The sequence below is a fragment of the Macaca nemestrina genome, chromosome 6 (genome assembly GCF_043159975.1).
Source record: "Macaca nemestrina isolate mMacNem1 chromosome 6, mMacNem.hap1, whole genome shotgun sequence".
NCBI classification, from domain to species: Eukaryota; Metazoa; Chordata; class Mammalia; order Primates; family Cercopithecidae; genus Macaca; species Macaca nemestrina.
This window is the reverse complement of record NC_092130.1, coordinates 20,857,870-20,884,476: the sequence shown is the minus strand read 5'-3', so window position 1 is coordinate 20,884,476 and position 26,607 is coordinate 20,857,870. Positions and strand designations below refer to the sequence as shown.

At 43.9% G+C, this 26,607-nt stretch overlaps 1 protein-coding gene across 2 annotated transcripts in view; it reads left to right on the top strand.

Moving 5' to 3' along the window:
• Window positions 1-26,505, top strand: part of LOC105482348 (uncharacterized) — a 188,425-nt gene extending 161,920 nt beyond the window's left edge. Inside the window, exons 4-6 of one of the 2 annotated variants that reach the window (XR_011624520.1) lie at window positions 5,611-5,701; window positions 12,094-22,600; window positions 24,537-26,505. The gene's annotated coding sequence lies outside the window, so the exon portion shown is untranslated. Of the gene's footprint in view, window positions 1-5,610; window positions 5,702-12,093 lie in introns of both variants that reach the window. The other variant, XR_011624518.1, reaches the window with a different exon arrangement.
• Window positions 26,506-26,607: the final 102 nt, after the last annotated feature.

The following is a 26,607-nucleotide window of genomic DNA, read 5'->3' as shown; positions in this document are numbered from 1 at the left end:
GGACTTGCTGAATGAATGGGCAAAAATAAATGAATGCTATGTCAGCTGGAGAAACTCAGTCATCAGACCCAAAGCATTTAATATGAGACACAGAGGAAGAAAAATACAAACAGCCCTGGACTCTTTGTCAGTTACATTTTTTAGAGCCGAAGACCTTCCGTTGCTTCCTTTCTCCTTGTTGCGTCTGTTCCTCCCGCCCCTTATCAAGACGGGGTGCTGGAAGAGAGAAAGCATGATGCTGACACACATAAATGAAACCCCAGTATCACAAGGGGCGCCTAGCAAGGCCTCAGACAGGAAGGGCCATAAATAACCGAGTGGCCTGTGCACCAGGCTCAGTCTGTGAAGCCGGTCAGTAGGATCTCTTCGGTCCCTGCCCTGGCCCCTCAAGTGGCCAGTGTCCTCACCTTGAGCCCCACACCCTCCTTCCCCATCTAACGCCCCTCCTAGGTCTGTTCCCCAGGGCAGTGACTCATACTCTGAATTGCTTCTCCCTCCTCTGCCAAACTCCAGCTTTCCCTGGGAGAAAACAGTCTGGTAAGCCAGTCACTGAAATAATTGCTTAGTCAGCCATTCTCACGGGGGTAACTGAAATGTGTTTTAAATAGCATTTGTGGTTTTAATTTCTAATTATAAAAGTGATACATACTTATTTTAGAAAACTTTGGGGAAAAAGTCTGGGGAACATATCCAAGCATGTGGAAAAAATACGAATCCTGAGGCCCAGGTCATAGCCCAGGCCAATTTGATCAGAATTTCTAGGGGTGGCATCCTAGAGCAGGATTGTTTTACTAAGTTCCCTGGGTGATTCCATTGCAGAAAAGGTTCTTTACTTAGAGATACCTGCCAATAATACTTTGAAGTATTTTCTTTACTTTTTATATTGATATTCAGATTATACTGTGTATGTTATTCAAAACCTGAATTTTTTTGCCTGAGGATATATTATGAACATCTTTCCATATCATCAAATATTCTTTGAAAACATGATTTTTAAAATGGGCATGTAATGTTCCATCTTATGGATGCACATAATTAGTTTAGCTAACAATCCATTATTAGACATGTTTCTAAATTTTGCCAATTAAAACAATACTGAGATGCATTTCTACTTCTCTCTCTGATCACTTATTTAGCTGACACATAGCATGTAATCGTATGCTGGACATCATTCTAAGGCATTCCATACATTTCATTTAATCCTTACAACCAGATTATGATATTATCCCCATTTTAGATATGAGGAAACTGAGGTTCAGAGAGCCTAAATCACATAACTGGTAAATGGTGGAGCTAGTTCATGCTCTGGAATTAAAATTGTTGGGTTGGAAAAAAAAAATGAACATTTTTAAGGCTTTTGAAGCACACTGCCAAATGACCTACCAGGAAGGTTATAACGATTCACTTCTTCACCAGCAGCATGTGGAAGACAGTGCAGGGGCCTCTGAATTTGAAAATAATTCTACAAACCAATGGAATCCCTCCATTTGAAACCCCCCCTTATTGCAGGTCTACTATGTATGGAAAGAGTTTTTTGGAGTAGGGTTTTAAAAAATGGTCTCTAATAGCTGTGTAGCATGGCTTTACAGTTTGTAAGTGGTGTTCCAAGCATAAGACAGCATATTGCTTTTGTGGAGGGAGGGAAGAGGGACTGCCCAGAATCCTTCAGCTTGTGCCACCTGATGGCCGGCCCTGTGGGAGAGTTTTAAGACTGTTCCTGAGCACTGGTCCTTCTCTAATGGTCTTTTTCTTCCCACCCCTCTTTTGGGGAAAATGCTTTTGGTAAGACAGAGAAAAGAGACAAACATTTCCAAATACAGTAGTTAATGGAAGAGGTGCTGTGAGAGGAGAGATGGCATTGTTAGAGCAAAATTTGCTGAGCTTTTGGTGTTTTACCGAAGGGCCCAAAGCCCCCTTCCCTGAAAGAATCTGACTCAACTCTCTTCAGCTCCCAATGGGAGTAAATGGAACTGCTTTTCTGGGAGCCCTGGAGGGAGGGCAGAGGAGCCCAAAAGGCCAACAGGACAAGGGGAATCCCAAGAAAGGGAGAAAAAGCTAGGCAAGAGGGAAAAGATGTCTGGAAGCCCACCAAGGGGCTCGAGGTGGGCTGATGTGTCTCAATGAGAAACATACAAAGCTTTGCACACTACCCTTTGGTTCCTGTGTGTATCTGTCAAGTGTAATAGTTAGCTTGGTCATTATTATTTCTCTTTTGGAAGAGGATTGTGCCTCCCCTGCCATTCCCTCTCCCACCACACATACATACACTGACATCATCAACCCTTCTGAGGGATTTCCTATTTGTAGCAGGAAAGCAAAAAACTTCCCATGACTATGAGTTTCTTGAGGACAGAGCTCCATGCCTTTTTTTAAAAAAAAATTATATTCATTCTCAGTGGCTCTGTCAGGTCAAAATTTTAATTTCCATTCACAGGGCAACCTATTGAGGTTTGATTGAGGCTTCAGTGGGAATTATGTTAGTGAACTCTATTTTGGTTGCCAGCTAGAGAATCCCACTTCAAACTTCCTTAAATACAAAAAAAAAAAAAAAAAAAGAGTACTATGTACCCGTAAAACAGAATGAGATCCCATCATTTCCAACAACATGGATGGAACTGGAGGTCATTATGTTAAGTGAAACAAGCCAGATACAGAAAGACAAAAAGCACATGTTCTCACTTGTCTATGGCAGCTAAAAATGAGAACAACTGGACTCTTTGATTATGGCCCAAAAAACGGGAAAGTCCAGGATGGGGAGCGGTTTGGCTAGATTCCGAATTTTGAAGGATGTTGTTTGTTTTTCTCTCTCTCTCCATCTTTCTTTGGACTGGCCTCATTTTTTCCTACTTATGAATAGGCTTCCTTCACACATCCAGAGATCCTTCCTTCGGATTTTATGTATGGATGCTGAGAGAGAGAGAAAAATCCTCGTTGCCCAGGTCATTGCAAATCTGTGTTGCTCACGTGTGGGGGCTGCTTGTGCCTTTCTCTTGGGTGACTCCAGCTTCACAATCTAGTGGAGAAAGAAGACTGCTCTTAGAGTGCCCATATACCAGTCTCAGAGAGATAGACTGGCTGGCTTAGTTTGAGTCACATCAGGTCAACTGACTGCTGTTTCCAGTGGAATAAAGTATCACAAGTGGCCAGACCATTTATAGGACAACCTATATGGTCAGGAGTGGCATCTGTTGCCCAAAGAAAAGGGTGGACAAATAGTGTGTCAGGAAAGACACAACTCCCCAAGAACCCTGTAGTGGTTCAGACTCATGGTTTCCCAGTCCAGACTCTCAGCTGGTCCAGTTAATTTGGATTTTTATTTCTGTCTTTAATGGCATGTCTTTCTTGCACTTTTCTATCTGCAAAATAAGAGAAGCACTCATTTTTATTAAAGTCTGATTTTTTTAACCTTTCCTCTTCATTCATCGCTTCCCTGTAATTTTAAAACATGCAGATATCGTTATATGTACTGCTATTCTTGAATGAGTAGATCTACTTTAGCAGTCTTGATTTCTCGACCAGTTACTTGCTGTAAACTGCTTTAAATATCAGGTCTGGACACACTCCTCTGTTGAAGCAGCCTCTTGAAAGCCACTAATGACCCCTGGGTGCTGAATCCATTGTCCTTTCTTGGCTGCATTGTCCTGGCTGCTGTAGCAGTCCGTGATGGGCCATCTTACTTTCCCGCACCATCTCCATTTTGGGAGTAAAAAATGTCCTCATAAAGGACCCAGAAAAACTATTTTCCTTCTTGGCACTTCTGCCCTTTTGGGCTGCCTGGTTTTGTTCTCCATCTATAAATAGAGAAGGGACTCATTGTTCACCCCTCCACCTTTCAGCAGGGATATATTTTGCATTTGGAAGGCAGACCAAACTTGTAGAAAGAGCATGAGCTTTGGAATCAGGCGAACTTGGAATCACATCCCAGCTCCACACTTACTAGTCATGGAACTATCAGTGAGGCTTTTTTTTTTTTAAGTGTTTTTTTTTTTTTTTTTGGACACTTCTCTGAGCATGAGTTCCTGCTCCTGTAAATGGAGGGAAACAATAGTTCCTGCCTCACAGGATAGCAACAGAATTTCATAACAAGGTACTGCACCCAGTAAATGTTCAGTGCATATGAGTTCTCTTCCTCCCTCAAAGATATTTGCTTTGTCCTCTGTCACTGTATTAGTTCTGTGCTGTCTCCCCTCTTCTGTATATCTTATGAAAATTGCCACTCATTAATTGTTTAAAGCATATCAATGTCTTCTGTATTCTAATAAAGCTGGCCATTAGAAACAATCCTAAAATTACTCTTTGGTAAAGTCCTTTTCTACCTTTTCTTTTGGAAAACAATAGTTTTTCCTTTTATTCCTTCTGGCGTAACAGACATCTGTCTCTGCCTCCTCCCCTCCATCCTGTTCAGCATCTACTCCCTTTCCATGGAAAGGCACCCGCCTTCCTTGGGGGAACTGTTCTTTCGCACCATGTGGTTCTGGTGGGTAAGCTGTGTCATGTGACCAAGGCTTGACCAATCATGGGATCTCATGCCTCTTGCCACAGTGATTGGCTTCTTAATGGCCACATGACCTAAGTTTGGTTTATTGGTGTTCTTCCCTTGAATTTTACATCTGAGTGCTAGGAGAGAGAAATCTTTGTTTCCTCGGGAGTTGCTTATCTAGGTTGATGAAGCCTGGAGCTGCCCATGCCATACCTCCTGCTGTGTGAATAAGCTCTGCTACGTGAGGAAGGAACGAGTCCCACGCATGGAGAGAAGTAGAGATCTGAGATATGGCATGAGATCGGATGGGAGAAGAACGAGAGAGGGAGAGACAATATCATCATTCGATTTCCTGAGGACAGCTCTAGTCCTGGCCTTTATGGAGATGAGCCAGTAAATTCTGATTTTTCTTTAGGCTGGATTGGGTTAGGTTTCTGTTCCTGGAATTCGAGGGTGCTGAAAAATGCATCAGTTTATTTAAAGTAACTGTTACATTATAAATGAGAGTTGTGTATATGTTACAACAAAATCCCAACAGTTAGTCTAAGTTGCTAATAAGGAATGGATTCCTATATTGAACTCCTTCTAAGAGCACAGAGGTCTGAGGTTATAGAGCCCCTTCTACGTTTGTATCACTGGAACCTAGCATAGTGCTTGGCACATGGAAGGCCCCCGTATGTATTTGGAGAATACAGTAAGGCACAAGAAAGAATCTGATTGGCTCAGTGGGTCAGTACCATCCAGCACAGGAGAGTCCTACTGGCTAGACCAGGGTTCCCACATGGGCCAACATCTTGGCTACCTATGGGTTAGGAACCTCACCCACAGTCTGGCCAGCTGTGAGTAGAGAATAATAACTTCTGGTGCAGAAAATAACCTCTTTCCCTCATGGTGCAGAAAATAACCCCATTTGCTAAATATTTATTTAAATTTGACTGTGGGTATGACAAGCACTCTGAGTCTCACAAACGGAACAGAATAGCAGACGAGTGCTTCACTTGGCTTGTTCAGGCCGTGTGAGTCCTCCCATTAAATCCCTTAGTGAGGGGTTTGAAGAGCTACTGGGGGAGTTCCAGAAAAAGCTGGGCTCCTTTCTGCCAAGGGTCTCCCCTTGAACTTCTCTTCCATAGGAGAGCCGTGACCCTGACCAAGTTCTGGGAAACTGTGAGAGCCTGAAGCAGAGAAGGGGCTGACTCCAAAGCAACCCGGCCAGGCCTGCTGGTGAGAAACACGCCCCTTGCTATGGTGAGGCTGGCCACAGCCTGACACCACCTCTGCTGCGGATGAGGGCATGGGGAAGCAACAACATTCCGGTGTCAGCCAGGCTCTGGCCATGCCCCAGACCCTGTTCCCACTGTAAGCTGACACTGGCTGGGAGGGACCCCTCCTCTATGAGGGCTCCAGGGCAGAGTCTGTTCTCAGACTTGAGCAGCAGCTTGTGGATGCTACAAGAGGGTGTAAAGAAAGCAAACCAACCTCTGTAGGCCCGGTGAGGTGGGCGGGGCCCTCTGATGTGTGTTTGAGAGGTTGGCATTTGCAGTAGATTTTAATCTTGGACTTGTTGACATGGCAACAGGGTTAAATGGGAGACAGTAAAATGTATCTGGAGGGTCTGGATCTGAGCCTGAAGGCCTGGGGGTTAGCCCAGTTCTCTCTGTAAGCTCTTTTGGGGTCAGGGGCCAGCCTTTGGTACCTGGGCCTCAGGCTCCTCAGTGGTAAATTGAAGAGGTTTGTCGGGCCACAGGCTCTTGGAGGTTCCTTCCAACCTGAGTAATCCCCACTCACCATCAAGTAATGGCTCTAAATTCATTTGCTCTGTGGAGATAACCAGTTTGGAAAAGATTGGCCTCAAATTTAACTTTTTTTTTAATAGGCAGTAAAGGATGGATGAGAAGTAACGTTATTCCAAATAGAATGACAGGAATAACAATGATTACAGTAATAACAATAAAAAGAAAACCAATGCTTTAAAAATAGTCACTGTAAGCCAGGCACTCTATTCAAAATTTTACATACCTTACCTTATTGATTTCTTTGCAACACTCCCCTGGGGTGGATTTCATGGTACTTGTTTTGGAGATGAAACTACTGAGGTGCAGAGAGGCTCAGTTACCTGCCCAACAGCTCACTGTTCAAAGGTAGCAGTGCTGGGATTTGAACCCAGTGTCCACTTGATTCTAAAGCATACATTCTCACCTCCTCTGTTATCAGGTAGGTGAGAGATGCCTTCTATTTTCTGCTGCGAAAGTGCAGATACAGAGGAGCAACGTCTGTCCACTTGCTTCTCCAGTGTTCATATGTCATAAATCCCTCAGGGATATAGCCTTAGACTTATTTTTCCAACCCCATTACTAGCCACTCCCTGCCATCCCCACCAAACTCATGCTCCTTCTCCACTCATCACTTCTCCACAGGTCACAGTGGTCTGTGCCTCAGAGCCTTCATAGGTGCTGGTCCTTGTTCCAGAAACCCTAGTCTTCTCTCTTACTTCTGGAACATTCCTACTCGGCAAGGTTTCGGGTGCCATCTCCCTTTTAAAAGATGCTCTTTGATTTCCAAACAGCCACAGCCCACTTTTGCTTCTGTCATAGTCTGTATCATGTCTGTAATTATTTGTTTTAGTCAACTCTCATTCAGTAAATATTCACTGAGTGACTCTTTGTGCTTGGCACTGTGTTAGGTGCTTGGGAATTTTCTCCTGTCCACTTTTCCTGTCCTCTAGACATCCAACGCACAATCAAACTCGCAGGGCTTTTTTCTTTTCTTTCTTTTTTTTTAAATAACAGAGATGTGCCTTATTTCCCCCGAATCCCAGGTAATTGACAAAGCCTAATACATAGAAAATGCTCAATAGGCACTTGATGAGTGGATCCATGACCCAGTACTTATCTTACCTTTGAATAATTGCCTGTTTCTTCTCTCCATCCTTTACTAGATTCTTAGACTCTTGTGGTCAGGGGTGGGGACTTATTTTGCTTTTGTCCCCATTGCTTAGCACAGAGAAGTAATTTAATATGGTTTGTTGAATGAACGATTTGTGAGAAATGTGAGTTCTGGGAGTGGATATGCTAATTCTACAGGCATATGCTAATTCTGGGAGTGGATATGTTCTGGGTTCTGGGAGTGGATATGGTAATTCTACAAGCTAATTCTACAAGCATGTGACCCAGTGTGTATCCAGTGCCAATCATTGCTTGGGTGGGCGCCATGAAAAGCAAATACCATGCAGATCTCACACCCTCAGGATCCTGAGTGTATGGTGACCGGGTGTATGCACACAAAGTTACAAGAGAAAGATTCAGCAGGGGAAAAGCCCAGTTGCCAACCAGACAGTCACGCTGTCCAGAATCTCTACTGGTCCCTGGCCCTGTCCTCAGCCACCTGTGGCTCTAATTCCGATGACTTCCTTCCCTTAGAGGGCTCCTTGTTTCTGGAGAGAAATGAACATCACCTGTGAAAGAGGCTTGCCGAGATTATTGCTCCATCTAATTGAATGTGAATTAAAGTAGAAAGAAGGATTGGCATTCTTACTGTGCCCAGAATCATTGAACTTATGACTGAAAGATGCCACAACTGGTCATTTGGCCTTGTTCTCATCTTCTGTCTGCAGAAACCATTGTAGTGGGCCAGCCCTAGAATTCTCTTGTGGGACAAGACTGCCTTGAAATCCTGAGGGCAAAGTTGGTAGGAGACGAAGTGATAACAAGAGAAATAATTTTATTATTTTTTTTTGCATAACATAGCTTCGATGAGGGGGGTTCAAGAAAGACAAGAAATAGAGGTAGAGAGGATCTAGCAGAGAGAAACTAGAACTTGAAGTCTGCATTGGTTAAACTTTTTAAGAACAGGGTTTTCTAACTTTTTATTGTAGTTTTTTTGTGTATGAGTTCTATAAACCTTTTTCTCTCTTTTTCAAAGACTGCTACACATACACACACACACACAAACACACACACTACCTTGTGTAAGTGGGTTTTGTTTGGGAGGGGTAGAACAGAGAGAAGTTGAAGAAAGTTGCTGAGTTTTTTTTTTGTTGTTGTTTGTTTGTTTGTTTTTTATTGGTAAAGACAGCCCACAGAGGATGGTGAGACCATCGATAAACTAAAACAAAATAACTCACTGGAAACAAGTGAAATAAGGCAAGAGATAATAGGAATTCTCCAGAAGGGTGAGGGTCGTTTATCATGTGTAGGTTGGGGTCTAAAACCATATTTTTATTTGACTCTCAAAGAACAAAGGCACTCACCAGATTTCTTTGGTAGTAAATAACAGAAATTGATAGGCTAAAAAGCCAACAAAGGGTTCTATTGGGAGGATTCTGGGTGGCACGTAGAACTGAAGGGGAATTTGAACAGTCAGGTCCCAATAAGCAGGAACAGTAGACCCCACTTCAGGGCAACCCCATAGGGATGAATTGGCCCAGGGGTTTGCCATGCTAAGAAGGCTTCCACCAAGTTCAAACCTTAGGAAGAGAAGTTCGATGGCCTGAGTCTGGGTTAAATCCCCACCCTCCTTGACTGGGGTAGCATGGAGTAAGGGTGTCGAGATTGACTGGCCATCTTCTCAGGACCACATAGGAGAATAAGAGGAGACTTGACTGAGGAAGGAAAGGGGCTACTTTTGCCAAAACTCAGAGGAAGGGATGCCAGGCAAGCAGAATTAGCAAATGCCCATGCTTGTGGTGTACCTCAGCTGTAAGATGTTGCTGCTGACACACAAGAGTGGAGCAGGTAAAATGACTACCTCCCTCTACAATTAATTTCACAATAGGTCTACGGTTAGAACTGAGCAGTGCTGTGGTGTGTCGCTAACAGACGAAGGAGCAAGGAGAAGGGCTGAGAGTCCAGTCCTTTATCTTCCAGTGCTAGGCCCTTTCCCATACACCAAGCTACTGCCCTGGCACCCCCATACCTCCACGCCTTTGCTTGAGCTCCCTCTACCTGAAGTTCCCTCTTCTTTCTTCGTTACCTCTTGATTTTGTTCTTTAGAACTCAAGAGTATCACCTGAAAGAAATCGTTTCTAATCTTGCCCTTCTCCGTGGGTTAGGAGTCTATCCTCTATGTAGACCCGTATTTTATTTCATCATTAAAAGATGTATTGTTTGTAAAAATAGTTAACATAAATACACAGTAAAAAGTTCAAGCACACAAATTGATATAAATGGAAAAGTTGGGCGTTCCTTTGCCTCTGACCCCAGTTTGCCCCTCAGAGGCCACCACTGTTTCCTGTGTCTCCTTCCAGAACACACACACACACGCACACACGCATGTGCGCACATGCGTGCGCACACACACACCCCTGCACACACCCCCACTGTAAAGGGACTACCTCCCCAGACCCTCTGAGGGCAGGGCCTCCTTGTTTGCCTCCAGGGCCCTGGCGACTAGGGCAGCCTGACTCCCTGCACAAATTCAGCAACTGACTGCTAAAAGCCATGCTCTTGCACAAGGAGAAGTGGGAGGGAAGGGGATGGATTCTGTCTGAGATCACTGGGTGCCACGCTCTATGATCTACGAGTTGCTTTTAATTTCCTGTGCTCAGCCGCCAGCAGCCTGATGAAATGAAGCAGATAGCAGGGCTTCAGATCTAGCCCTGCCTGGGCCAGGGCTTGTCTGCTTGCTGCAAGGTTATAATCCCCAGACTCTGAAGAGAGAAGAGCTACGTGCACTGTACCCCCACAGCCACCCCCCAACCCACCCTGTCGCTGCAGCCTCCTGGGCCAGGGAATAGGCAGAAATGAAGCTGCTTGATGTTGCCTGTGGTTCCTAGGGCAGTGGTTCTGAGTCTGCCATTTAGGCTTTGGGCTCAGAGAGATGGCTTGGATCCTGGTTCTGTTGCCTCCTTGCTGTATGCCTTTAAGGCAAGTTGCCCTAATTCTCTGAGGCTCAGTTTTCTCAATTGTAAATGACGACTGTAAGTAGAACCTACTTCATGGTGTTCTTATGAGGATTCAGAGGGAATGAATTCAGTGTCTGAGCAGAGGTGCCTGGAACCTAACTCCTGCTGAGTTGGTGGCAGGCGTCCTGGTTGTCTGTGTTTGCCATGGGGTCACCAGGATCAGCTCTCAGCAAAATGGCCCAGTTGGTGACTTTTGTCTTCTATCTTCTTTCCTTTTAGCACTCCTTTTGCCTTCCAGATACTGACTGGTCTTACTTCTCCTCATCTCTTCTGGTGTGGACAACAATAACTCCTCTCCTACTGCTTCTACTATGACGCCCACCACCACGCCTTCCACCACTTCCATGTTGACTGTGCCAGGCCTTGTACCCTTAATGTGGACTGTATTAGCTAATCTTTACAGTCACCATTATTCCCACTTCACAGCTGAGAAAACAGAGTCACAGAGAGTTGAGGTGTTTTCCCCAGATTTATAGAGTGAATAATTAAAATGAGCAGCCTGATGGTCCTTTATACTGTGTGATAGAGACTTGATGGATTATCTCTATCACCAAGTTTGCATTTTCAAAATGCTCTTCAAAAAGAGGCCAGAGCCTAGTCCAAAGAAATGAATTGATAATAGCAAGTAAATCTTTCTCAACAGGCTTAGGAAAGAGAAGATTTTGTTGAGGGACATGGGATACCTTCATACGACCCTTAAAAAATGAAACCAAGGCCACTGCTGGCTGCATCTGAAATTTAGATCAGTCTTGAATGTGTGTATGAGAGAACAGTACAAAATTCCTTGCTGCATTTCATGAAACAGGTAGCAGAATGGAAATTCCTGGGAATTATACTTCTTGATGCATGAGATTGCTTAACAAACAGAAACTCTCCCCCAGACTTTCGGTTTAAAGAAAATCAAAGACCTTCCCTCAACTCAATGAAGTATTAATAACATGCGGAGTCCTGAGCCTTTGTACTGAGCAGCTGCAGGGCTTCCCACCGCCTGCAGGTGTCGCTGGCGGCTACTGGCCCATCTGCTGCTTGGCGGGTGATGGGAAGAGGAGAAGGCCTGAGTCAAGACAGTAGGGCCCCTCACTTTTTTTTTTTTTTTTTTTTTTTTAGAGTCAAGGTCTTACTCTGTTGCCCAGGCTGAAGTGCAATGGTGCAATCATATGCAATCATAGCTCACCGCAACCTCGAACTCCTGGGCTCCAGCAATCCTTCTGTGTTGGCCTCCTGAGTAGCTGGAACTACAGGTGCATGCCACCATGCTCAGCTAATTTAAAAAATTTAGTAGAGATGAGGTCTCACCATGTTGCCTAGGCTGTTCTCAAACTCCTGGGGTCAAGCAATCCCCCTGCTTCAGCCTCCCAAAGTGCTGGGATTATAGCCATGAGTCACTCCACTCGGCTAGGGGCCCCATTATGACACATTCTTTAGCTCTAGGGACTCTTTAGGGATAATCAACTCTGTTCTTTTTGCAGAGAGGGTGCCCAGGAGTGGGAAGTGACCAGGTTTAGGTTCCCCATCCATAGTCAGTGGCCTGGCTTGCCCAGAACTTGGTGAAGAAGTGTCTTTGGTGGAAATAGAGTGCTGGATGTTTTTACAGCTTATGCTACTGTTAATCGAGGTCGTTGAGCTTCCTTCCCCTCCCCTTCCCTCTCCCTGTCTCTTCTTTTTCTCTCCTTTTTATCTCTTCCCTCCTCCCCTTCCCATTTGGTCTTCACAGCAACCAGGTGAGTCTCCAACACTGTAACGATGAGTAGCAGAGGCTTGGAGGACATAATATGCCTGAATCACATCAGAGTGGTTGACAGAGGAGGAACTAAGGCACCACCAAACATGTCCCTCTCGGATGCTCTACTGCCTTAGTGGGGTAGTCTTGGCTCTGTTACTGATTTACCAAGTCCTGGAGCAATTAAATTATTTTGTTTCTCTATACCTCTGCTTCCTTGTCTGTAAATAAGACGGTAACAATAGCTACCTCACAGGGTAGTCATTAAAGTGTATAAAGTGTTTATCAGAGTACCTGGTACTTACCAAGTAGTTAATAAAGGTCACCTTTATGGTTTTTGTCCTGACAACCCTAAACATTGTCATTATGTAGATTGTGTGCCCTCTAACTAATGTTATATGTTGGACTTGAACTTGTCTTGTGCTTTGCAGTGTAAAAGATTTGTTTTGCAATGCAAATTTAAAAGCAATCAATTTTTCACTTGTTGATGATGTTAATACTTGGTGCTGGTGTGTGTGTGGTAATGTGAGAGATAGGTACTTTCATTGGGGCTGCTGCATTCAAACAGTGCCAGCCAAGGGCACCATCACTTGCCCTAGTATTGTATAAAAAGATGGGCCTGGCCCTCATGCCCCACTCAGGGATAGAACTCGCTGTCAGCTTTGGGAAGCTGACCAAAGTGCCAACTTCGGTGTCTTGCATTAGATGCTCTCAAATGTTCAACTTGAGGCAAAGCAGGATAAGCAAAGCCCCAGTGTCTAAAGATGATAAAAAAGTCATCTGAAGGGATTTAGACAAAGCAGTAAGCATTCTTCAGGGAGTGGCACTAAAATAGGGGAAGGAAATTGAAGATGCCACCCACTGGTGTGGTCCAGTGGAGAGGGAGAGGTTCAGACTATTACTAGTTGAATATTAAATAGAAGAGTGATCGGTGAAAAATGGAAACCTTGAAAGCAACCTGCCAACCCTTTGTAGGTGACTCACAGACTTCCCAGACTTACCTACCCTCTTGATTCCATCCAGCCCATTAAGCTTATTGCTTCCCACTCATCTACTGAACCCATTTCATTCGTTCCATGAGGATGATAAGCACACCTTCCTCACAGGGCAGCTATGTGCAACCAAACAGAGACCTCTCCTCAAAGGGTTAGCACATACTCAAAAAAAGGCAGCTCTTCTTTTGGGCCTTCTCAGACCAGATTCCTTTGATATTCCTTTGATACTGACTAGGAGACACGAGGACTGTCTTCATTTGCTCATTAGTCAGCTGTCCTCATTAGCTCTGTAGTCCTGGATAAGGCACTTAGGACCTTTGAGCCTCAGTTTTGCCATCCATGTGTGAAATGTGAATAATAATGGTACCTGCCTCATAAGGTTGTTCTGAGTATTCATTGGGATGGTACATAAGGGACTTGACATGATGTCTGTCTCAGAAGAAGTGGTCTGGAAGTTACCGTTATAATTTTTACATAACAATATTATAATTATTACATAATTGCCTCTCTGAGAGGCAGCTGGCTTCCACTAACCTACATCCCTGGTGTTACCCACTGATTTGATTTCCACAGTTTGCCCACCTCTGAGATGAGGAATAGACTCCAATACCCTCCATCTAGCAAGAAAAATGATGATGGGCACACTGGGAGCATTTCCTTTTGCACTTGCCTTGTCTTGTTGCTATTTTAGAGCTGTGTGCTGCATGCCATTTGCAGATAAGGCCATTGCCACAACAAGATTGGGACACCAGGCACAAGGTGCCTGGCTCTAGGTTCTCCACCTCATTGTTGACTTTGGCATGGGAATTTTAGAGGAGGGCTGCCATGGTCGCATTCTTCAGCACAGCAAAGAGAAAACAGTGCGACTCTTGCCAATTTCCTTGAGCTCCAAGGGAAAGAAACAGAAACAAGGAACATGAGTAACAACACTAAAATGAGTTTGGAAGTGTGTTGGAATGAGCTGAAAGCCTTTGGGGCATGCTTCAGGAACAATTAGCTGTTCCTATTTGGCTGCCCAGGATTTTTTATTAGACTGGGTGTAGCACATTAGGGAAGGGAGGTAGAATCTCGCTGGTGGAGGTGATAGGGCACTTGCGGAGAGGGGATAGATTGTGGAAAGACTAGAAAGAAAAGGTCGTGATGTCTACGGTAGACTCCGAAAGTCTTCTTGTGTAGTGGGAAATGTACCCGTCTCTCCACTTCCCAATTCAAACTTCAATGATGTCTGCATTAATCTCCAGTGCTTTGGGAATTGGGTTTTTTGGAGGGATGTGGAAGAGTGCTGAATTTTACATTCAGCACTCAAGGTTGGCATGAAGCATGAGCAGAGGCGGCCAGTGGGGACCTGCACTTATTCATCACCACTGTATAAACATGCACTGACCTGCTTACTTTTACAGACCTCACCTTCCACCTGACATAAAAGCCTGTTGTATGGAGAATACTCTAATTACTGTATTCGTGCACATTTGTAAGAAACACCAGTTGGCATAAACCTCTCCTACCCCCACCCTTTCCCCCTGGCAAGAGAAGCCAATATTGCATAACTAAAGACAAATGGAAGGGAGATTATGTGGGATCTTTCCAAATCGGGAGGAGGAGAGAGAAAAAGTTCCTTAAGGTTAGAGAAGCAGAAGAAGCTGTTGATACCTCAAGACTGGTGTTCTTTTTTATCCACTGCTGCTTTAAAAAAATGCCCTGGCTTAAAACAACAGCATTTATTTTGCTCACGAATTGGAAGTTTGGCCAGGATGCTGCAGGAACAGCATGTCTCTCTCTCCACTCGGCTGGGGTGGCTGGAAGGCCGGGGCTGGACTCCTCTCATGGTTTGCTCACTCACATACCTGGCAATTCATGCTGGCTGTCAGAGCCGGGGCCCTTGCTGGGGATGCCAGCCAGAACACCTACACCTCTGGGTGGGGCCCGGGCTTCCTCCTCACTGTGTGGTGGCCAGGTTCCAAAGGTGGGGGTCTTGGGAGAGAACTAGGCAGAAGCTCCATCACCCTTTCTGACTTAGCCTGAGAAGCCAGGCAGTATCATTTTGACTGCATTCTATTCGCTAGAAGTGAGTCCCCAAGGGCATTCGTTTGCTGGGCTGCCATAACAAAGCACCACAGAGTAGGTGGCTTGGACAACAGAAATTTGTTTTCTGTTCTGGAGGCCAGAAGTCTGAGATCAAGGTGTTGGAAGGGTTGTTTTTTTCTGAGGCTGCTCTCCTTGGCTTGTGGATGGTCTTCTTCTCCCTGCGTCTTCACGTGGGCTTCCTTCTAAGTGTGTGTCTGTGTCCTAATCTCCTCTTCTTACACGAGGACAGCAGTTAAATTGGATTAGGGCCCCACCCTAATGGCCTTATTTTAATTTAATCACCTCTTGAAAGGCCCTGTCTCTGAATACAGTCACATTCTGAAGGTACTGGGGGTTTCAATATGGGGATCTGAGAGGAGAGGAAGGACACAGTTTAGCCCATCACACCAAGGATTGGCCATACTCAAAGGGAGAGGAATTAGGCTTCACCTCTTAATGAGAGGAAGGTCTGAGGGTTTGCAGACATGTTTTAAAACCACCACAACTGAGGAAACGGCCAGGTTTGAGCAAGTCCTCTAGTTGACAGGGCCCCACGCTCCATCCCACACTCAGCACCCTCAGAAGGTTGCGGGATCTCAGAGCACAGCTGGAATGTAGCTTTCAGGAAACACCCAGCAGCGCACAGGAGTGAGCAGCACGTTTCAAAGGGCCATGGGTTTCAACCATTGGTGCGTCAGCAGTGAGCTCACTCAGGATGACTCTTTTTCTGTTACCTCATCTCCAAATAAGGTCCTGGATTCTGGTATGAATTCAGGGGCTAGAAGAGCTCTCAAAATTATAACTGAGACTGAATTTCCCACCAACCTGTGAGTGAGGACTTAAGAATTAGATTTCATTGGACTTGAAGTAATGCAACATTTCTTCTCACTGAGCTGAGAAGCAAAATTCATACCCATTTCCTGGGGTGTGGGCACAGGGTTATGAGCAGGATGTGAGTTATGCCAGCTTTCCATCTTAGATTAACTCTTTCTATTGACCCCTTTCTGTTTGCCTAAAAGCAGCATAGTAGAGTTCCCGACTCACCAACTCTATTCTGACAAACCACCTGGGATCCGAACAGCTGCAGTACCTGGTCCACCTCTCCACTGACAGCTACTGCCATAGGTGTGATTGTAAAAATCAAATTAGGCCAGGTGCAGTGGCTCACGCCTGTAATCCCAGCACTTTGGGAGGCTGAGGCAGGTGCATCATGAGGTCAAGAGATCGAGACCATCCTGGCCAACATGGTGAAACCCCGTCTCTACTAACAATACAAAAATTAGCTGAATGTGGTGGCACGTGCCTGTAATCCCAGCTACTCGGGAGGCTGAGGCAGGAGAATCGATTCAGCCCGGGAGGCAGAGGTTGCCGTGAGCCAAGATCGCACCGCTGCACTCCAGCCTGGCGACAGAGTGAGACTCTATCTCAAAAAAAAAAAAAAAAAAAAAATGAAATTAAAATGGCATTTTTAGAGGCGGGGCTGCGCTGGGCAGTGAAGAGCATTTATGGGAGCTGACCCTGGGACAGAACTCGGGGCAGGGTAGATGTGCCCATGTGCTGACCATCTCCCGCCACCCTGCCCACAAATGTCCTTTCCCACAGAACTTGAATGTTTGTCACCTCCCTTTTTATACTTCTTGAAGTGCCACCGGGAAGAGATTCAATTAAGTTGACATATTCCTCTGGAAGGTTTAAGGGGTGATCAGTGGGTTCATTAATTTTGTACCAGGACATTTTGGTTGAACTAGGGACTTGTGACTTACTCCTTCATTAGTAGTAAGACGGGGCCTTCCTTTGTACTGGGGAGAGATGGATGGGCTATTTGCACCTATATTTTTAGGAGCACAGTGGCCCCTGGAAGGAAAAAGACAACAACTTCAACTTGCTCTCTTGGAGATTCAGTTAGGATGTTTGTTTGGTGGGTGACCCCCACCAAGGTCAGATTGTAGCAAGAGTAATGAGGCCCAAGAAAGATAATTCTCCACGAGGGTAAAGGAGAGTGGGTCAACCAACTGTCTTTTGCACCAAAAGTGAAAGGAGTGTTGCTCTGGGTCTATGAAAGTGGCTGATCCAGGACCAGTTGTAGCCTTTCGAGTAGGGGGACCAGTACAATCTTCCTCCCACCTTTGCTTCAGCCTTGGGTCAACTCCAAGTCTCTGGCTTCAGAAAGGACAAAGGGGGCGAGCAAATACCATCTGAAGTGGGTAACCTCATTGCCTATTCTTCCCCCATACACCAATCTTCATAAAGCAAAATATTAATTAATGCGACTACATAAAATTAAAATGTCTTTGTGGAAGCGAATTCCACAAAGTCAAGAGACAAATGATAAAGTGGTACACGAAATTTGCAACACATAAAACAGACAGAGATAATTTCCTTATTTTACAAAGAGCATATACAAACCAATAAGAATAAATATGAACAGGCCAACCAAAAAATGGGCAAAGGATATGAAAGGCAGTTCCCAGAAAAACAAATGCAAATATTCAATAAATGAATGAAAAGATGTTCCAGTTTCATCAAATTAAAGACATGCAAATCCAAACAACAAGGTGCGATTTTTCACCTATCAGCTTGGCAAAAATTTAAAATGTGTGATAATACAATCATCCCTCGATATTCTCAAGACATTGGCTCCAGGACCTTCCAGTTACCAGAATCTGAAAATGCTTAAGTCCCTCATATAAAATGATGTAGTATTTGCATATAACCTACACACATCCTCCTGTGTACTTCAAATCACATCTAGATTATTTATAATAGTAAAAAGTGGTTGTACTGCATTGTTTTTATATGTATTTTTTGTTGTATTGATATTTGTATTTATTTATGTTTTAAAATATCTTCAATCTGAAGTTGGTTGAATCCATGGATACAGAACCTACAGATATGGAGGGCCAACTGTACTCAGTATTGACAAGTGAATGAAGTAACAGAGGTTTTTATTCAATTAATGTGCAGATAACTGGATGCAATATTTTAGTTGTGCATTTTGGTAATGTAAATCAAGTATAAATGCATATACCTTTGACACATGGGCAAGAGTTTAATTTACACATACATTCACAGAACTACATCAGATTATTGATACTAGAATGTTCATTGCAGCATTGTTTGTGAGAGGGAAAAATGGGAAACAGCCATAACTGGGAGTTGAGTATTCCAAGTATGGTACATTCTTGGGGTGGAATATTATGAGGCCATTAAGAATTTGCTAAACTACTTTCAAACCTATTAAGTGAGTCAGAACCTACTGGGTAGGGCAATGCCCAGTAAAAGGCACCCCTTGTAGAACAGATGACACATGGTAATTGTCAACCCAATTTATGAGCATCTCATGAGACACTGGCAGTAGGCTCGGGATGCTACAGCCCTCCCTGAACAAGGCAGAGTCAAAACCGAAATATCTGGGTTTGTTCTGAAACCTCTCTGTATTTATAGCCTGGTGGGATCTAGGAAAACTTGAATCACAAGAATATATTTTCTCTCCAGTCCTCCAGCCTCTGTCCAGTTCTGGTTATAGTTTAAGGTAGGATTGCAGTCTGGGGCAGAAATTGAATGTGCCGCTTATTATTGAATGAAAACAGGACTTTGAGAATATCAGTTCTTGAGAACAAATCCCCAAGGATGAAAGACGGGTCCTTCCTGTTTATTTACATGCTGTGATTTGTTTTGGAAGCGCAGTGCTGACTTGCTCAGGGACAGATGACTTGCTCAGTGCTGGCTTGATCAGCAGTACTGACTTGCTCAGGGACAGGCTCTTGCGGGGTGATTCTGCACAAGAGCAAGGCAACATCCACGGCATCAGACCACCCTTCCAGGCGGTGAACACCGGGAAGAAAGGTGCAACCCTGTCCCATTGGTGATGCACAGCTTCCAGTCTTAGAGCCAAAGTATGCACAGAAAGAGTCAAATTGTTTCAAATGAACTCTAGCTTTCTACCTCCCATTCTCAAGCACTGTGGGAACAGTAGTTCTATAGCACAGTTCTCAAACTTCGGCAGCTATCAAAATCACTTGGAAAGAGTAAGAAAAGGAATTTCTGCATCCCATTGCCAGGGTATCTAATTCAGTAGGTCTGAGGTGGGGCCTGAGAATCTGCAAATTCCCAAACCACACTGATGCTATTGTAGTGGTCTTGGAGCCATACTTTGGGAACTACCAATTTATAAAGATACTTTATCAATTTTTTTCTCTCTCATCAACAACCCTCACATAAGTTAACTATTCTCATGCCTTTTCCTTAAAACTCAGCTAAAAAGATGCCTTCTTTCATAATCACCAGTCCTTGGACCTCTTCTCCCCTTTTCCTTTTCCAAAGAACTCATCTGACAATGGCAGACGCCTCCCTGAAAAGGTGCGGAAGAGGAAAAAACTCAGCAGGAGAAGCCACAGTCCTTTTTTCAGATAGGGGGAGGACTGGGAAGATCATGTGTTAATTTTTGACTTCTCCTAACACAAGCACACATGCATCATCTGTCAGGGTCTGGGCATACCAGCAGTGTGCAGCAGGGGGTAGCTTTGGTCTCTGAATCTCCCCCGTGGCTGCCTGAGGATGGGGGCAACGGTCCTGTGGCCCCATTCCCAGAAGGAAAATTTTGGCAAGAGAAGAGGAAAAGCGATCCAGAATGTTTGTTTTTAGAAGCACGCTCAGTGGGGCCTGGCTCCCTGCAGAGCCCTATCAGTGCTGCCTTCACTGGCTTCCCCTTCTCCCACTTCCAAAGCCTCTTCTACCTCCTCAGCTGATGGCTCCCTTCATCCAGGGGGCTGCCCTGGTAGGCAGGTCTTGGGCCACACACACAGTGATTATCCCAGGGGGACCAAGGCCGCTGGAGAAACAGGAGCAGAGAAATTCTTTTGTTGGAAAATGGTGGGATCTTTTTTTTCCCCTCTCCGTTTTTCTAGTGGAAAATAAAAGAAGAAAGGAAGAGAAAAAAGAAGGAAAGGAAGGGATAAAGGAGGAAGAAAGGAAGGTAGAAAAGGAGAGAAAGAAATCTGATTTGGAGTTTACTTAGGTGGTAGAGGTTGAACAAACCTTTTCCAAAAAGCTATCCCTCCTTCTCTGGGTGACATTAATCTGCTAGGTGGAAGCAACTCTTGTCCAAATTCAAAAGTACTTTTCTGGAAGGAGGAGAGAGACTCAGCCCAGCTGTTAAACAAGTGGTAACACAGAGCACAGGATAGATACATACAGCTTGAGGTGTATGGGAATCCTCTGGGAGTTTTGTGAAATGTAGATTCTACTTCAAGAGGTCTGGGGTGAGACCTGAGGTTTTGCATTTCTAACAAGGACTCACGTGATGTTGATGCTACTGGTCTGAGGACATTGCTTTGAGTAGGAAGGTCACAGAATACTAAGGGTTGGAAGCAACCTTGGCATACATTTAAGTGCAATCGTTTTACAAATGGGAAAACTGGTCCCCTAAGTGGTTATGTGACCTTCCCCAAGGCCACCAGCTGGTTAATAGCAGAACCAGGTCTAGAATTGGGTCCTTGCACTCCTAGTCCCATGCTCTGTCTACTTCCTCAGGTAGGAACTGAGGCAGGAATATAAAATGGGTGCTGGACACACTGGAATATGAACATTGAAAAGGAGCATCTGGACCTGAGGAAGCCAATATGCACAAGTCCACTCTGCCAGCATCCCAAAATCAGGACCTGAGACTGCAAACCTCTTCACTAAGGAGCTGGTTGGTTGCTACTGCCCAGTCACCTGACAACCCGACTCCTGGCCCATTAGGCAACCTCTGGGAAGAGGGAATTCCATGATACTGTATTCTCAATCTGCATTTGGTAAAAAAAAAAAAAAAAAAAAAAAGTCCTTGTATAAGTAGACCCGTGCAGTTCAAACCTGTGCTGTTTAGGATCAACTGTATTCGAATTATCCTTACTGACTGAGCATCCTTAATCTCAAAATCCAAAATCTGAAATACTCATTGGAACGTCATGTCGATGCTCAAAATGTTTTGAATTTTGGAGCATTTTGATATCAAATTTTTGGATCAGAGACCCTCTACCTGTGTATTATAAACCAGGGGATGTACAATTCCTGAGAGCCTTTGCCACGTCCCAGACCCTCTCATTTTTTACATTTGTATACTCCTCCTCATGGTTTCAAAGGTAACACTTTGCCCAAGACATCTGGGAATTCTGAAATTGGAGGTCAGACTTTCTAGGAAGAAAATCGTTTATTCTGCAGTGTTGATCAGGGCAGACCACTGTAGTGAGCCAGGTTACTACAGGAAGGCACCTGGGCTGGATGTTTAAAGACCCGAATTTCAGGTCTGGTCCTGCTGCGTCCTAGCTCTTGAGTGGGTTTCTAGGGAGGCTGTAGCATTCACTCATTCACTCACTCACTCGCTTCATTCAAGCAATCAACAAATATTTTATTGACCACCAGCTGCTGTGCCAGAAGTTAAAGACACAAACAATATCCTCTCTGCTCTCAGGGAATTCACAGTCCAATATGGGAGGTGGATAAATCAACTAATAATTACAATATAGCTACAAGAGGTGCAGGAAACACCGTGTGCTCTGGGAGGATCAAGGAGGGGTTGTGAGGTCAGGTTGGTGGGTGGAAAAGCTTTCCTGAAAGGGGTGCTAGTTGGTCTGAGTATTGAAGGAAGATTGGGGAGGAGTGGGGGCCACACAAAAGAACCTTCTAGGCAGAGAGAACAGCATGACACAGTCTAGGGTCCTGAAACTGCACAGAACACCCAAGGGATTACAAGCTATTATGTGTGGTTGGATCACAGGGTCCCTAGTGGTGTGATGTGGGTGGGGTCAGGTCACAAAGGCCCTTATTTACTGAGCTGAGGTCAAGTTTCAGTTAGACAAAGCTGTGAAGATGAGGCTGGTATTATTAGTTATGGTAATAATTGTAATGATCATCATGATAGTTACATTCATGAGCCCAATGCTATCATTTGATCCACATAGCAACTCTATGAGGCAGGCACTGATGCTATATCTGTTTGTACAGATGCAGAATTTGAAAGGATGAGTAACTCACAGCCATGCAGCTGAGGTTCTGATACAACAGTACTCCCAACCCCATTAGATTTAAAGAACCCTTTCATGACAGATATTTTTAAACTCTCTTTAATGTGAAATGAAATTCAAACATAATGTAACCCATTTAGAATGTACTTTGAAATATGTGTAATACTCATCTTTATTATGAAGAAAATATAAAAGAAAAATAATTTGGAATAAAATAATGTGTATTTCGATAAGGAAATGTTCAGACCTCACTATCCTAGAAGCAAAATAATCAATGTGTTTACTTATTATGTAAAACCACCTTGAATGCAGCAGCTCCAGTTGCAGATGGACACCTGTGTGCTGAGAGAATGAAGTAAATACTATCAGCAGTGACGCTAATAGTGAACTGATTTTTTCAAATGGTGATTCATCCTTGGTAAAGTTCTGAAGGACAAGGTACAATATTCCCTTAAAAACCTGTGGGAAACTGGGATTTGAACCCTCATCAGCTAATTCCAGCATTTAAGCAAATAATTCCTACCTGGGGATGACTGCTCCCTCATGGAAGGCACCTCGCATCTCAGAGGTACCAGGGGCCGGCTGGCAGGGGCCTGCAGAAAGCCCTGGGAGAGCAGGGTGTGGTTTTCCTGAGTCCCAGGGCCCCCCACAGAACATCAGAATGACAGTCAGTCTGCTTTGCTTGCCTTACATTGTTTTCCCAGTGGGTAGGATCTCGTCAGTTCTGGGCTTTTGACTGAATAGCTTTCCCAGTCCTTCCACGAAGACTTCCACATTTTATGACCATGCTCTTCCAGGTCTCTAACATTATGTAGAGGTTCCACGTATGCACTATGGACTGAATAAGACTCAGAGAACAACAGACTATTTACTGATTTTCCAAGTATTTTTTTGAACTTCTGTTTTTTTTGTTGCTGTTGTTTGTTTGTTTTCTGACCTATGGTTGCTAACAAAGCACTCCAAAACTTGGTGTACTAAAACAATAATCAATTTTTCAAGACCTTAGGGATTAAATGAGAGATTCTTTTTCTCATGGTGTTGGGTGGGGCACTTAGATACCAGTTGTTCAAACAAGGGCCTTGTTTCTCTTTTATGTGAGCCCCTCCACGTAGCTGTTTGGGCTTCCTCACAACATGTCTGCTAGATTCCTAAAAGAAACTCTGCAAGTGCCCAAGGCAGAGGCAGAGGTTACAGGTCTTTTAAGGCACAGCCTCAGGAGTTGCACAGTGTCATTTCTGTAGTATTCTAGTGATCAAAACAAGTCATGGAACCACCCCAGATTCAAGGGGAGGCAAAATAGACTCCATCCTTTGATGATGAGTTGAAAAAAATGTACAGCCAGCTTTATTCTACCAAAATCTACTATGTGCCAGGCACAGTGCCGGGTGCCTGGGGATATGAATGGTGAACAGAATCATACATAATCTTTTGCTCTCATGAGCTTATAGTTTGGTGGTGGGAAGAAGAAATCAATTATCCACGCCAGTAAAAGTATAAGTAGAAGGACTACAAAGGGATATGCTCAATGCCGGAAGAGCATAAAACAGGGGAACAAAACCATAATCAAGAATGTCAGAGGAGAGTTACCTGATAAAGGAGCACTAGGGCTGACATCTGAAGAATCGGTAAAGTTATTTAAGTTTTATGTATGCCTAGCACATGGTAGATCCTTGACTAATATTTGCTGAATGAATAAATGATAGGCATGAGAAAAACTCTGTGACAAGAAAGACAAGGGGCTGGGGAACAAAGAAAATGGAGGGTTGTGGTGTGGGATAAGGCCAGCGGAGGGTAGATGGTATAGATCTTTGAAGCCACGTTGAGTATCGAGTATCTGTCTTCAGCCTCAGAGCAATGGGTTTGAAGCCAGAGCAGGTTGATTTAATAAGTTTTGGGCTCTGAAAAAGCCACCTTGACTACAATGTGGAGAATCAAATGGTTTGGAGGACTAGGTAGTAGTTGGGAAGAGCAGAGAACGAAAGGAGGAGGGAGATTGGCTAGGACACTCTGCAGAAGACCACACAGTCGGTTCAGCGAATATGGAGATCGAGAAAACTGAAGAGATCTATCAAGACTGAGAAAGAAATGGCCCTGTGCTGTGGTCAGTTCCACTCCCATCAGCCCCTCAGGCCCTGGGAGCCTGTGGAAATCTATAGGTAGTTTACACCAACCTGCGGGCATCTGAACTCTGAAAGGGAATCTGTAGCACTCTCAAGGAAAGGCAAAGAAAGTGAGGCCAACACAACTCACTTTATGCCCTCAGAGCTGCATTTCAGGCCAGGTGCCAGGTGCCAGGTGCCTTCTCCCACCTCAGGCTCTGAAGAGGAATATTGATTTCTGCAGCTGAGAATATAATGTTGGTGCTTGCTCTCAGGGCTCTCATTTTGCACTGCTCGTACCTTGCGGGAGGAGAGAGACCATGGCTCTGGAGATCAATGGCTGTGAACAGGATTGAGGAAAGGAGACCATCGTTTCTTTACTCAGCCTATGCTGTCCCAAGGTGGCCACAGAAACAAGGCCATTCATCTAGGATTCTCCATCAGTGGCATTGTGAGAGTTTTGCTTTTACCCTTTCTATTGGAGAACATTTCAAACTTATCTATAAGTAAACTAGTAAAAGTTACCATTTTACCATCAGCTCCAACAATTATCAGCTCATGGCCAGTCTTATTTCATCTATTTCCCCAACCTCTCTCCCCCTGCATTACTATGAAGCAAATCCTACAAGGCATATAACTTCATAGGTAAATATCTTAGTTTTATTTTCTAAAAGATAGGAGCTCTTTAAAAAAAAGCACAGTCATGGCATCATCACATTTAAAAATATTAATAATTGCAAATGGATTTGTAATTTTGATGTATCATATGATATAATTATTTGATATCATAAAAAAATAATAGATGTTTGTTCACTTTTCCCTACTTGTCTTATAAAAAGTTGTTATTTGCTTTTGTTTGTTCATTTGAATCAGGGTCCACACAAGGCCCATACACTGTAATTGATTACTGCATCTCTTAGGTCCCTTGTAATCTACAGGTTCTGTCTCATTTCTCTCTTTAAATAATTTTCCTCAACAGTGTTTTGGAGAAGAAACTGGTGGGTTGTCCTGCAGAGTTTCCCACATCTTGATCTTGCTGATGACATCTTTGTGGTGATATTTAATAGATTCCTGGTCCCCTGTGTTTTCTGTCAATCAGTAGTTGGATGTTGAATTTTGATTAAATTCACAATCAATTTCTTTTGGCAAGGCTACTTCATCGGTGGTGCCCTCTTTATCTAGCAGAAGGCACGCTGTATTTGATTGTCTCTCTGGAATGTGAGCAGTCACTGGTCATTGCTTAGATGCATTAATTCATTAGGAATTGCAAAATGGTGATAGACTAATTCTATATTCTGCCTTTTTTTGTTAATTAGGTAGAATACTTCTATATAGAGAAACTTTCTCTCATCATGATTATACTGAGGCATAATTCTCACAGAAAAACATGATTAATATTCTTTACTCTTTACCTTCTTTTTTTTTTTTTTACACCAGTTCTCTAAATAATGTGCTAGTTCTGCAGCAACTTCTAAGGGTGACTATGGATGTTTTAAAATATCATGGATTTAAACATACTAGATATCATTTGTAAGTTATTAATTCTCAAATTATCTCATTTTTGGCCAGTAGGAGTCTCTTCGTGTTGGCTCCTGAGTTCATTTGACAGAATCCCAGTAATTTTTGATAGCTTCCTTGCTTTTTGATATGACAGATTCTCCAGGCTCATTTTGCACATTACCTGCCCCAGACATGAAATGAGCCACTTTGCCAAGGATCCTGGACTTCTCTTAGTGAGAACTGGTATATAGAGATAGCAGTCTAGGCACAAGGAGTGCTCAGTGCTTCTGGATTGCTGTTGCTAGGCTTTTCCTGTACTGATATACATCATACAGGTAGTTTTTATTGAAATTCGGAATTCCAGGATTTTAGCTACCGTCATCTATCTTATATATATATTTCCTTTCTCCCATGTTGAAATTCCTGGTTTTCAATCACACCCGCAAAATGATTCATTTGATTTATCCCAGACTATATTCACCACCATCTCAGACTAACAATACTAACACTACCACCATTAGTATAATTATTATAAATAATTTGGCCAGGCGCGGTGGCTCAGGCCTGTAATTCCAGCACTTTGGGAGGCTGAGGTGGGCAGATCACGAGGTCTGGAGATCAAGACCATCCTGGCTAACACGATGAAACACATCTCTACTAAAAATACAAAAAATTAGCTGGGCATGGTGGCGGGCACCTGTAGTCCCAGCTACTGGGGAGGCTGAGGCAGGAGAATGGTGGGAACCCGGGAGGCAGAGCTCACAGTAAGCCGAGATTGCACCACTGCACTCCAGTCTGGGCGACAGAGCGAGACTCTGTCTCAAAAATAAAATAAAATAAAATAAA